Raw genomic sequence first — 15057 nt, forward strand, 5'->3', positions numbered from 1 at the left:
GCGCTAAGATGTTTTTTGCATAAAAACAGTATACAATTTAAAAAAAGATCAAGAATAGTTATTTATTTAAAATTAAACGAGAAAGTTAAAAATAATTGTTAATTTCAACGGTCTCAGTGCCTACGGTCCATTTGTCTCAAAACGTTTAGACCATTACCCGCATGCGCGCCAAAGGTAAATAAATTGTAATTATGCTTAATTGTATGTCAAAAAATGTCCAATAACTACATTTTAAAACCCACCAAATTTCATTTACATATTATCTCTTTTGGTTTTAGAGCAATCAATAAATTGTCAGTTTGTAAACAAATTTCAACACTCTGTATCTCGGAAAACGAAGTATTTGCGGACATAAATTTATATAGCAAATTGTGATTATATTTTCATATAGAATTAGCCTCTAAGATTTTTCATACTTATTTAAAAACACTTTGAGTTAAAAAAACCTGTAAGTAAATTACAAAAAAGGGATAAAATAATTGTAATTAGTGACTTCAATCCATAAATAGGAGAAGAGAGCTACTAAAATATATGTATTAGGCAATAGCAGCATAAACAACGAAATTATAATAAATATCGAATTTATCGATTAGCAGTAACAATAAATATGATTTTTAACGGTATTTTTTATTTCGCACGCCAATGAGTTTCAATTCACTTAAGTGGAGTTCAGAATGCCTAAATTTCTGGCACATATTGAATGGTGTTTGCATGCGAAAAGGCAGAGGCATTGCGGTATATATGTTATTTGTCCGTAGATACTATTAAGAAGGTCCAGTGTACGCAAAAAAAAACACCCACAAAACACTTTCCAGCTACCCACTGCTTGTAAACAAAAAAGTGGTGTGTAGATAAAAGTAAGATAGTAAAAATAAATAAAAAGACTCCCTTGCGGTTAGTGAACCAGATAGGATGAACATTGCCATGATAAAAAAAGGTAGTCATTTGTACAGTACTCGGTAAGTCTATTACACGATAGTAGAAGAACGAATATTGGTTAAACAATAATGTGGAATATCGTTCTGTTACTTATAAATTAACACGAAATAAATCAAAAATTTAAGCGAAACGTATGTCATCAATATCAGACTTACTTTTTCTTCATTTTTTTTTACTTGGATATCTCTATAATACATCTGTTGAACGTCACTTTATATATATATTGTGACGATTGGGGTTTATAGAAAATAATTTATAAGTTATATACTACATAATATTAGATATAAAAAAATATTTGATTATTTTAAATAAGTTATATACTAGAGAATTTTATAAAAATATATTTATGTGAGGGCATTTTAAGAAATTAGCATATAATAATTGTAAAAAGTTGTATTTTAATGTTGTAAATAGATTTAAGTGAGCCATGTGACTAGGCAACCAACTATACAGTGAGTGATTGACAGATAGAAATTAATCATAATTGGGAATATAAAGTGGGGTTATAATAATATATTGTTTGAATTGTGTATTTTATTAAATTAGAGTGTTAGTTACTAATTTGAATGTTTATTCTGATCTGAAAAGCCTAAATGTCAACAAAATTATCAATGGAACATTAACGAATTCTCCAGAGTGCAGAGTGTGACCATTGTTTACAGTCGAACATTCTCGAAATAATGATTATGGCGGTGGATCGAACAGATATTTTTTTCGAGAACATCTATATAGAAGTTAATAGAACGAATGGAACATGATCTCTTACCAGATGGTTCTGGAATATCCAAAAGGATATAAATACCCGTGATTTGGATTCAAGATGGTAGTTTTTGAGTTTTTAGTCAGAAGTCAAGCAGTTTATTATGAAAGTTAGTAGATTAGTTAGTGAAGTCAATTGTTCACAGTTTTAGTAAGTCAGTCAAGCAGTTTAATAAGAAATATGAAAGTTAGTTGGAGATAGTCCAATTGTTTAATATAGTGAGTTAAATGAAGATTAAAAATTATGCATATATTTAATGCACATTTATAATTATACACAAATAATTATTGAAAATTATAAAAGTATATTAGAAGAATATTGGATGGACATTGGAAGGAATTAAAATTATATTATGATTGGAGATTAGTATAAATCAACTTATAATAATTGGATATTGGTATATTGAAAAGAAGAATAAATATAAATGGTGTTTGCTGGTTTGGTTGGTGGTGTATAAATGCTGGTGAAGAAAACTATATCTTAAATTGGTAGAAGCTGATAATTGGAAAAAGTAATTTCACAAAAACAAGGATAACCGAAGTACGAAGACATTCAGTGGTGATTAGAATCTATATAGTGAAAAACAGTTCATTTAGGCATTCAGTGAACGAAAGGTACAAAATTTTGTTAATATAATTTAGTTAGTGTCATAACAATTTGAATTTTGAAGATAGTTTGTTTAAATTTTACATTGTCTATAGAATTTAATTAGTTTTATAAGAATATCAATTTAAAGATAGTTTATTTTAAATTTACATTGGCTAGGTTAGATATATATGTGTGTTTCATAATAGTTATAATAAAGATAATTTAAAAAAGTACTTACAAACTAATTCTTTGAGAACCGCGATAAAAACCCTATATATTATTAAAAATACTCATTGCTCATCATTCAAACAAAAAAAACACATCATAACAATTTGGCGCCCAACGTGGGGCGCTCTATTTAAAAGAATTAGTTTGGGAAGATAAGTGCTCTCATATAATTAAATTAATTATCAGTAGAAAGAAAAAATAATAGATTTTATTTTTAATTATATTTGAACAAGTAAAGTCTCAAAATGTCTCAAGGAAAGAAAGGTACAAGAAGCAAAAAGAATGAAGAAGATGTGGAAGTAGAAACACAACCTATATAAGAGGAGAGTTTAGTTCAAGCTCCACAAGATACTGCAGAAATGAATCCAGAAAGAGAGGAAAATGTCAATATGGCAGCTTTGATGTCATTAATGATGCAGATGAACAAGACAATAGAAGAGAATACGAAAAAAATGGAAGAGAATTCAAAAGAAGTCAAAGAAGACATGAAAAAAATGGAACAAAAATTGGAAGAGAATTATAGAAAATTAGAAAAGAAAATAGAAGATAATAATAATAAAATTGTAAAACAAATGGAAAAACAAATGGATAAAAAACTTGAAGCTGCAGAGAAGAAAGTAGCAAATGAAATAAAAAATATACAGCATGACTACAAGAAAAGGATAAAAAATGAGAGGACAGAAGTAAAGAGGATTATTCAAGATATTAAGATAGATATAGAACAGAAAATAGAGTTACAGAAATGTAACTTAGAAGTAAAAATTAACGAAGACAGAAGAAACACAGAAGAAAAATTAGACGATATACAACAAAATATCCAAATAAATAGTAATCAAATAAGAAATGTGGAACAGAGAATAGATGATATTTCACAAATGAGAGACATAGGGAGACCTTACTTAAATTTAACAAATGAGACTGGGATTAAATTCTCTGGTAATATAAAAAATTTGCATCCTAGAGTATACATAAATAGTTTAAAACATAAATTAAGATTTGTGAATAATATTAATGATATTAAAGATTATATTAGAATGACATTAAATGACAATGCAGCAACTTGGTTTGCTAGTATTGAGAATGATTTAGATAATTTTCAAACATTTGAAAATAAATTTTTAAATTATTATTGGGGTGAATTAGAGGAAGCCAAGTTTAGAGAAATTCTATATTTTGGAAAGTATAATCACAATTTAAAATCAAATATGGTAGATTATGCATTAAAATTGATAACAGTTGCAAAATATTTAGAACCACCACTTAGAGAGGATGAAACAGTCTTAAATGTATCTAGACATTTTGATGCTGATGTTGTGCAAACCGTAACTGTACAAAATATTCAAACAATAGATAGTTTTATTAATTTTATTCAAAGAATACAAAGAGGCAATATGACAAGTAATAATAACAACAGAAAAAACAATAATAACTTTCAATATAATAAAAATGATAATCAACAATATAGACAATCATATAACAATAATACTAGGTATGGTGATAGTTTACAAAATTTTAATAATAATAACAGTAATCCAAATAGACAGAACTTTAATAATAATACTAGTTATAATAGACAAAATTTTAATAATAATACTAATTATAATAGACAACATTTTAATAACAGTACTAATAATAATAGACAAGATTTTAACAATAGAAGAAATACAGAGCGACCTAACTATAACAGACAGGTAAATTGTGTTCGAAGGAATAGAAGCTGCGAAGACAGGGAACGAAATAGTACAAGGCAAGAAAATGTGAGTAGAAGTCATAGTAGGGAAAGACATAGGACATCAGATCCAAGTGGTCAGATACAATCTGGCAATTCTAATAATCAAAATTTTGTGCAGTAAACTTTCTGAATTACAAGTTAGGCCATTGCTATTATGAAAAACCTTCTGAATTTATTTCTTTAGATGAAGAGAAAATTATTGAATCTATTAATTTAATTTATATAAATGCTTTGGCCAAAAATAAAATGATTAAAATTATGATAGATACTGGTTCAGAAAGTACTTTAGTCTCGGAGAATTTTATTTTTAATACATTAAAATTATCAGATATAATAAAGATTCCAAAAATTAAAATTGTTGGTGCAAATAATAAGAAGTTGGGTGAAATTGATAAACTAGCCAATTTTAAAATTAATATTCTTAATAAAGAAATTAATATGCAAGGATTTATTGTCAAGGATTTATGTGTTATTATATTAATGGGAAATGATGAATTGGAAAAGAAGAAAGTAAAGATAGATTTTGAAGAAAAAATGGTAACTTTGGAAGGGCAAATAATTAAATTTATGCAGAAAGATGAGGTAGAAGAAGGAATAAGAGTTGATAGGATATTATTAAAAGAAAATAATGATGTTTATGAAGAAAAAATGTATTTTGATGATAGGGAAATGTCCCAAAAGAATGTAAAGAATAATTATTGTAGTGAATATTTAAGGAATGGAAATTTTAAGCAGATGGATGCCTACGAGGCGGAGTGCGTAAAATTGGAAGCAAGGAATAATGAGTACATAATGAAGAATAATGTTATTTGTAAAGAAGAAGATATGATGAAAGTTTTAAATTGCCCTGAAGAATATAAATCAATAGTCATTTCCATATTGCAGCAACACAAGGGACTTGTCAATAAAGAAAATAGAATTGCACAAAATTATATCCATAGTATAAAAGTTAAAGAAGAAAAAGATTTTAAAACAAAATCATACCCAATACCATATAAATACAGAGAAGAAGTAAACAAAACAATTAATAATATGTTAGAAGATGGGATCATTGAGAAGGCAGACACACGTTTTATTAACCCCATAGTAGTAGTACGAAAAAGATCAGGTGAAATCAGGTTATGTTTGGATGCAAGGAATATTAACAAGATTACTGAAAAGCAATTTGAAGCACCAATGAGTATAGATGGAATATTAGGAAGAATTACAGGAATGTCATTTTTCACTAAAATTGATCTACAGCATAGCTTTTGGTTAATACCTCTAGAAAGAAAAAGTAGACAGTATACAGGATTTCAGATAGATGGAGTAGTATATCAATTCAAAGTAGTACCATTTGGACTTCAATCATCTTGCAGTGCTCTATGTAGATGTCTTCATGATATTTTGGATCAATATGAACATTTTGTAATTCACTACATTGATGATATATTAATTTTTTCTAAAACTGCTGAAGATCATGAGAAACACCTAAAAATTATAATAAATAGATTAGACAAAGTTGGACTAAAAATAAATCAAGAAAAATGTACAATTTTTCAAAAAGTAATGATATATCTAGGTTATAAACTTAACACTAACAGCTTACTGATATATCCATTTTATTCAATAGACTTGATTTGTTAAATAGATGGTAGATTTCATTATTTTGAATCAATTTGACATCATATTTATTGTCTGATACATATGGAAATTATTTTGTACCCTAAAAATCATAATTTGGGGTTAGATACAAAATTGATTCTATAAATAAATGTCTTTCTAATATAATAAAGTGGAAAAACTTACCAATTTATATTGATGAAAGTTATTTTGAATGGAAATACTTCCTAGATTTTGTCTATAAATAAACAGAACACAATATAGATTATATTTTTAATTAAGGTTATATTTTATTCTCTGATAAAATCCATTCTCCATTTGACATGACAGTTTGACCATAGAATAGCCGAACTGTGCTACGTTGTTCTCTGCTTTGATATAGACAGCGAACAGGGATGTATTTAACACATTTAAAAAAAAAAAAAAAAAAAATTTGATTTATTAAATTTAATAAGGTATGAGAAAATTAATATTTAAAAAAATAATAAGTAAATTATTTATTTTAAATATTATTTTGGGGTATTGTGAAGATTGGGGTTTATAGAAAATAATTTATAAGTTATATACTACATAATATTAGATATAAAAAAATATTTGATTATTTTAAATAAGTTATAGGTATACTAGAGAATTTTATAAAAATATATTTATGTGAGGGCATTTTAAGAAATTAGCATATAATAATTGTAAAAAGTTGTATTTTAATGTTGTAAATAGATTTAAGTGAGCCATGTGACTGGGCAACCAACTATACAGTGAGTGATTGACAGATAGAAATTAATCATAATTGGGAATATAAAGTGGGGTTATAATAATATATTGTTTGAATTGTGTATTTTATTAAATTAGAGTGTTAGTTACTAATTTGAATGTTTATTCTGATCTGAAAAGCCTAAATGTCAACAAAATTATCAATGGAACATTAACGAATTCTCCAGAGTGCAGAGTGTGACCATTGTTTACAGTCGAACATTCTCGAAATAATGATTATGGCGGTGGATCGAACAGATATTTTTTTCGAGAACATCTATATAGAAGTTAATAGAACGAATGGAACATGATCTCTTTCCAGATGGTTCTGGAATATCCAAAAGGATATAAATACCCGTGATTTGGATTCAAGATGGCAGTTTTTGAGTTTTTAGTCAGAAGTCAAGCAGTTTATTATGAAAGTTAGTAGATTAGTTAGTGAAGTCAATTGTTCACAGTTTTAGTAAGTCAGTCAAGCAGTTTAATAAGAAATATGAAAGTTAGTTGGAGATAGTCCAATTGTTTAATATAGTGAGTTAAATGAAGATTAAAAATTATGCATATATTTAATGCACATTTATAATTATACACAAATAATTATTGAAAATTATAAAAGTATATTAGAAGAATATTGGATGGACATTGGAAGGAATTAAAATTATATTATGATTGGAGATTAGTATAAATCAACTTATAATAATTGGATATTGGTATATTGAAAAGAAGAATAAATATAAATGGTGTTTGCTGGTTTGGTTGGTGGTGTATAAATGCTGGTGAAGAAAACTATATCTTAAATTGGTAGAAGCTGATAATTGGAAAAAGTAATTTCACAAAAACAAGGATAACCGAAGTACGAAGACATTCAGTGGTGATTAGAATCTATATAGTGGAAAACAGTTCATTTAGGCATTCAGTGAAAGAAAGGTACAAAATTTTGTTAATATAATTTAGTTAGTGTCATATCAATTTGAATTTTGAAGATAGTTTGTTTAAATTTTACATTGTCTATAGAATTTAATTAGTTTTATAAGAATATCAATTTAAAGATAGTTTATTTTAAATTTACATTGGCTAGGTTAGATATATATGTGTGTTTCATAATAGTTATAATAAAGATAATTTAAAAAAGTACTTACAAACTAATTCTTTGAGAACCGCGATAAAAACCCTATATATTATTAAAAATACTCATTGCTCATCATTCAAACAAAAAAAAACACATCATAACAATATATATATATATATATATATATATATATATATATATATATATATATATATATATATATATATATATATATATATATATATATATATATATATATATATATATATATATATATATATATATATATATATATATATATATATATATTTATATATATATATATATATATATATATATATATATATATATATATATATATAACACTACGAAATACACTTTGTAAAATGCATTTTTCTTGTTTATTAATGCAAATTTCATTTCCACATTATCATTTTTGTTCACAAAATTTCCATACGACTCTCATACGAATCGAATTCAAAAAAATTTCATTGAGATCCATCTTACCGGAAAAATTTGGTAGCTTAAGTAGTATTCCATATGAGAGTTAAATAACTCGAAACACGTAAAGAATGGTGGCAATCGAATTGAAAAAAAAAATGTCTTTTCACTACTTAAAGAGAGCAAAATATAGTGTTACAATGATGAACTGTAATTGTATTTTCGCAATAAAAGTGTGTTCCTAGCATCGCCTAATAATTTTCAGTAAATTTTGGATTTGCGGTTTACAAACAATTTCTCTTCTGAGAATGATTTCAAAAGCAAACAATTTCTCCTCTGGAGAGTTCAAACGCCAAACCAAACTTAACTGAACTATGCTGCATATCTTGAAATATTAAGTCGTGTTGTAGTAAGTGTTGTAAGCAAACAAAAATAATGTTTGCCAAATTTAGACATGCATACTCCAGATTACGGAATTCCAAAAATTCTTAGAATATTTAGTAAATATTTTTTATGCTTGTAATATTACAAGTACTAATTTTGGAACACTGAAAAAAATCCACAAGACCTCTTTACATTACCTTTATACTATTAAACTTATTTTTTTAACTATTTTTGGTAGTATTTAAAATATATCTTGTATTCTGTTAGCTTTTTTAATCCATTTAATGTGGTGGATTACTTCGGATTATATTCGCATATATCCTTAACGTTATTTTACAAGATTTTTATGTTTTTTTGCTATGTCTGCTATATGTTTTCTCTGTCTTCGGTCCTGAATCTTTTCTCTCCAGTTTGAAATTTCATCTTTGATATATCCTCTAGTAATTGGTCGTTCCATAATATCTTTGGTCATCCTCTTGGTCTATTTATTACTGGTTTTAGTTCGTTATCCTCCTAATTAGTGCGTCTTCTTCTCTTCTTTGAATGTGTCAAAACCATCTCAGTATTAGTGCTTTAATAAAATGTACTGTCTTTTCCTTCAGTTATATTTATTATTTCATAATTCATTAGTCTTCTATATTCTTCTTGTTTGGACTTTATTGGGTCATGTTTTCTTCTTATAATTATTCTTTATCCTATAATTAATGAAAAATATTACTATTTTTGTGTTTGTTTTTTTCCTCAGGTTTTTGTCTTTAAGTAGTAGGTAATATTTTTAATACACCTGTTTTACGCTTTAATTATTTTGCGTATTTCTGTACTTCTTCCGTTTTGTCGTCCACTAGCACCCTCAAGTATTTAAAGTAATCGACGCTCTGGAATTTATTTTCACCGATTTTTATTTCTATTACTTTTATTCTGTTTACATCTTCTCTTGTACTTATCAAGTATTTTGTTTTATTCTGACTGATTATTAGTTCTCTGTTCTTTGCTTCCCTTATCAACATTAGGAGTGTTTCTTCTAGTCTTTGTTCGTCATGCGCTACCAACGCTAGGTCGTCCGCGTATCCTATGATTTGTATTGAAGTTTGAATAAATAATTTTTTCAGTTTTGCGCTTCTGATTACTTACAGTATGATATTAAATGGCGCTGTTGACAGACTATCCCCGTATTTTACGCCACGTTCTATAGTAATGCCGTTTGTATATGTTTTAGTTGTTTTAACTTTTGCTGACGAGTCCTTCATTTTCATTCTATTTATTAATTGTTGTCTGTATAATATGCTATCGAAGACCTGTTGTAAGTCGGTGAACATCATGTATAGTTCTATATTATATTAGTAGCTTTTTTCGATGGTTTGCGCTAGTACGAGTATTGCGTCTATTGTCGATCTCTCTTTTCGAAATTCCCGTTGACAGTGTTCTATATTTTTTTCTGTGTAACAATTAGTCGATTTCTGATGATTGTAGTCAGGGCCTTATATGTTAGTATGTAACATAATAGCTCTATAGTTGCTGGGATTATTTGGATCCCCCTTCTTAAAAATTGCTGTCTTTTGTTTTGTAAAAAATTGTTTTTTTATTCTACAGCAGCTCCTCTTCTCCGTTTATCATCAGTTCGTTGTTAATTTTATTTGGCCCCGGAGTTTTTTTTAGTGTTAATTGCTTTACGACATCTATTAATTCTGGATAGGTAAGTGCGTCTTGCTCTGCATCCCTATTATCTGTTATTTCTTCGCCTTCTGTATGTCTCTTGGCTGGTTTTATAAAGATCCGTTTTTGTTTATTTTTATGTCAGTTGTTTTTTAAAACTGTATTGTTGTTTTATACATTCGAATACTTGTGTTATCCTTTCTTTTGTCCATAGAGTTTCATTGTTTCTTTATTTTCTATTCGGTATTGTTTCGGTTGTTCCTACCTTCCATTATCGATTTATCCATTATAGCCAATATATCCGTTATATAATTTATTAAATTATATAACGGATATATTGGCTATTATTAAATAAATTTATTAATTTTTAGAACGTTTTCCATCATATCAGATTATCATCAGTGAAAAAAAATTAAAACTAAAGTGTTTTAAGATTTTTTTCGCAAGTTGAGAGCACGATTTAAGGACCGGGTGAAAGACGACTTACGTGTGTTAAAGTACGAAATTGGAAAACCGTGGTGAAGGATAATAAGAAATCTAGGCTGATCTTAGAACAGACCAAGGCCCACTATGGATTGTAGAGCTATTGATGATGACAAATTGATATTAAAGGTGATGTCACAAAATATTTCTCCCACTTTAAGTACTATTGTGGGAAAATTGGTTAATGATATTGTTCTAAGTAGTTAAAAAATCCAGTTAGTCACATCTTAAGTCAAATTTATATATCTCTCTGGATCAAAATAATATATTTGAACCGATTATAAGTAATTTTGATAAGGTTAGCGTAATCGAAACAGAACTATGTGGAAAAATTTTTTTTGATTATTTGTCTTATTTTATATTAATTTTTAGGCGTAATTATAACTATGTAAATCAATAACCACCGTGAATATATAAAATAACATGTGAAAATTAATATTTAATAAATTTATATACATTCTTCTAGACACTTACAAGAAAAACAAAAAGATTAAATATCTTCCCACCTAAACATGTTCCTCGTTCTTTCTCTTTTTTCTCTAATACACCAGAACAAAAATTTACACTGTAAATTTAAGGTAAGATGTAACAGAAGAGACGGTTCATTAAAATGTATTAGAAACAACTCTTTATATATTTATTGTTAGTATAACGTGGTGATGAAGCTAACAATTACATAGGCATTGGTAGTATGTTGGCCAAAAGTGCAACTAAAAGTGTCATTCTAACACTAAGCAAAAGGCAAAAACTTCTTGGCCTCGGAATCGCAGCGGCTATGAGGGACACATTAACGGCAGCAATGGAAGCTCTACTTGACCTTTTGCTTTACTTACAATTTTAAGGGGAAGGTTACTGATTAGATAACTATATAAACCTATTTCACTAAAACAATTAAGAATTTCAAAATGAAGAGAATATATTTACAAATAGTTAAGCAGCTATGAAAGCTCTTACAAGCTCTAATTTGGACTCTGATTAAGTGTATAAATGCCAAGAGGGACTTTAAAGACTGGCGAAACATAATAGAGTAGCACTGATATGTATTTCAGGTCACCGAGGAATATATGGCAATAATGGCCGTTTCATGCTTTATAACAGCTTTTTTTATTATATATCAAAACACATTTTTAAAGATTATTCTAAGTTATTCTAAAAACATATGGTACCCAACTACTAATTCTGTACAGGCTGATTCCGGATTACAGAATCCTGGAATGAGTATCATGAATAAATGGAAGATGTACAATAAGTTCACTAGCTGCGGTACGTCTGGTTTACAGCAGACAACTTTTGGAATTACTGGTAATAGCGAACCGTCAATATTATGCATATTGCTATTATTACAGATTAACCTAATATATGGTCTATGCGAAATAAATAGTATATGGCTTTTAGAGCTATTTTAAATACTTATTGCTTTTTACTGATTATTCGGCTTTAGTATTTTGGTTTGGTGATAAGTTTGGTTTATTGTTTCTTACAGGATAATTTTTCGAAGAAAAAAATCATTCTGTTTATACAAAACCTTTTTATACTTTTTATAGGAAATTTTTAAAATATCTAAAAAATAACTGAATGTAATACTTACTTGACGTTATTCAGAAATTAATGTAATTTGGAGAATATCTGCAAAAAAAATCATTTGTTAAAGAAATACAAAAAAAAAATAAAAAAAAATCACAAATTTTACAATCCAAGAGGAATTGTCAAGAAAATGCTAATACATTTAATCCTAGAATTTAGTTCCTTTAATATACGTAAACGCTAACTACACGTAAATTTTACATAATTCCTGATTTAGGTCTAGTATTTTCTTTTTATTGCAAATCTAATTAAAACAAAATGGTTTAATTTCAAGAAAAGTTTGTATAAGAACGATACAATTTAAAAAAACATTGAAATATTAATAATCAACATAACCAACATGAATAGATACTTTTGTCAAAGAACATAATCTTATATGTACACGATTAACCTGTGCATAATATAATACCATATAATAACCTGTGCATAATATAATAATAACCATTACAAATACAGCAATGATAACCTTCTATTGATGTACACATTCCATATAAACTTTAATTTGATGCTCGCCATCAGAGAAAGATCATCTTAAATTAGTGATTGGCACCCATAGTTGACAGGATACCACTGATGACAACAATTTACGATTAGTAAAGTTTGGAAACATAATCATAAAATAAGGTGACTTTACAGTGACGAACTTATTGATAGAAGGTAATCTAGTAATATTATTAGTGCACATAGCATGAGAAGAGCAGGAAGTGGCTCGGATCACTTTTTGGTAAGAACTAAGATGAGAATAAAGATAAGCACGAAGTGGATTAAGCAACACATACAAAGCAAGAAATGGGATATACAAAATCTCGAATTACACCAAAAAGATTGCAATTGCAATTGCGAACACAAAATAGATTTCAGACGCTAGAAGAAGAGATAACAAATATAGACCTGACAATAAACCAAAAATGGCAAAATAAAAGCAAAACCATTGAAACGTCAGCAACAGAATGCATAGCAAAAAAAAAGTGGTTCGACCAGAAATGTGAATAAGGTTTAAAGTTAAAAACCAACAAAAGAATGGAGATACTAACAGGAACCACAGATGAGAATAAAAAGTCTCACCATAGAACCAGGACAGAAACGAGAAACGTTTTGAGAAGAAAGAAAAACAATGCCTAGAAAATTGGATAAAGCAACTTGAGAGTAACTACTAAATTGGTCAGTCCAAGCAGTTTTATACGGAAATAAAAACACCAAAGCATAATAAGATAAATATTCCGAGATTCATAAAAGATACAAGACAACTTTTTATGGAGAATATGGACATAATTCGACAATGGAGAGAGTATTTTTAACAAATGTTAAATACTAACAAGTCAACAACAACATACGAACAAAAACAGTACCACTCAGCAGAATCCAAAATAGCATTACCAGCGCTTGAGGAAGTAAAGGTAGCATAATTGGCACTCAGAAATAATAAAACCACGGGCCCAAATGGATTTCATGCGGAACTGATTAAGAAAGGTGGCGAACAACTTCATGCACAAATATATTACTTTATAAATAAATTATGGCAGAAAAAAGAAATACCGATAAAATGGCAGGAAAGCAACATGATACCCGTCCACAAAAAGAAAAACTAATTCATAGAACCTACAAAGATATGTCGATTATTTTACTACAAAGATTAATTCCTTACACAGAAGAAATAATAGGTTATTACCAGTGTGGCCTCCGACCGGGAAGTTCAACAAAAAGCAGGTCTTTATCTTGCTCCAAATTTAAGAAAACAGTTTGGAATACAACAAAGATGTACATCAAATTTTTGTAGATTTTAAATATCTGTATGATGATTTTAGAATGAGGGATATACTGTAGAAGGTAATGATAGAATAATGGAAACGGGAGCACACAAAAAGCTTTACTGCACATTTCTGCATACACATTAGCCCAGATGTGTGTGCAGAAATCATCAGAATTTGCAGCAGAATATCAGATAAGCTTAAAATAAAAAGGAGTTGAAGACAAAGAGATCCACTTTATTCTTTGTTATTTAACTTTGATTTGAAACACGCAGTTAGGAAAGCACAACCAAAATTGATAAATGGTTTCACTGACCAGAGAGCGAAAGTACTGTTAGCTTCTTCTGCTGACGATGTCGACACAATTACACAATTCACCAGAGATACCAAATTGATGTTTACCCTTTTTGAAAGCCAGGCCACGGAAATTGGTCTTAAGGTCAACAAAGATAAGACCAAAAATACATGAAAGTTATAAAAAAGCCAAGACATTGAATTGGACAAATTTCGATAAAAAAATACAATTTCAAAGTTGTCAATGAATTCAAAAGCTTGAAAGCAGCGGTAACAGCCAAAAAAAGTTATGAAAATAATGTAGCAGCTAGAATTATATCAGAAAATAGAGTTTCTAGCGATGCTATTTAAATCAAAATTACTCTTATATCAAAAATCTAAAACAAAGGTATATATAAAACTATGTTTCGCCAAATAATAACGTATGGAAGTATGACTTGGACACAGAACCAGCGTGAGACAATAAAATTACTATTCTTAAAACGAAAAATCCTCCGGACAATATTTGGACCTACAAAACCAGGAGATACAAGCACTCTATGGTGACGAAAACATAGTACGAAATATTCTCGGAAAAAGATGGAAGAATACAGTAACACGTGACTTACGTAAGATGCAGGTGCAATAATGGGAGATTGTTGTTCAAGAACGGCAAGAGTGGAGGAAAATAATAAGAAAATAATAAACGCGGTCAAGACTTACTTAGAGGTGTAGAGCCAAAAAAGAATAAAAAGAATATAATCTGATATAAATATATATAATATTGCATAAACTTTATATAACGAAAATGGATAGACATTCC

General features: G+C 28.2%; 1 protein-coding gene across 2 annotated transcripts in view; it reads right to left on the minus strand.

The window, feature by feature from the left end:
- Window positions 1–15057, minus strand: part of Cbp53E (Calbindin 53E) — a 579284-nt gene that overhangs the window by 507350 nt on the left and 56877 nt on the right. For both annotated transcript variants that reach the window (XM_072523348.1, XM_072523347.1), the window contains exon 2: window positions 12218–12255. The gene's annotated coding sequence lies outside the window, so the exon portion shown is untranslated. The remainder of the gene's footprint in view (window positions 1–12217; window positions 12256–15057) is intronic.

This window comes from Diabrotica undecimpunctata, chromosome 2, assembly GCF_040954645.1.
Source record: "Diabrotica undecimpunctata isolate CICGRU chromosome 2, icDiaUnde3, whole genome shotgun sequence".
In the NCBI taxonomy this organism is placed as follows: domain Eukaryota; kingdom Metazoa; phylum Arthropoda; class Insecta; order Coleoptera; family Chrysomelidae; genus Diabrotica; species Diabrotica undecimpunctata.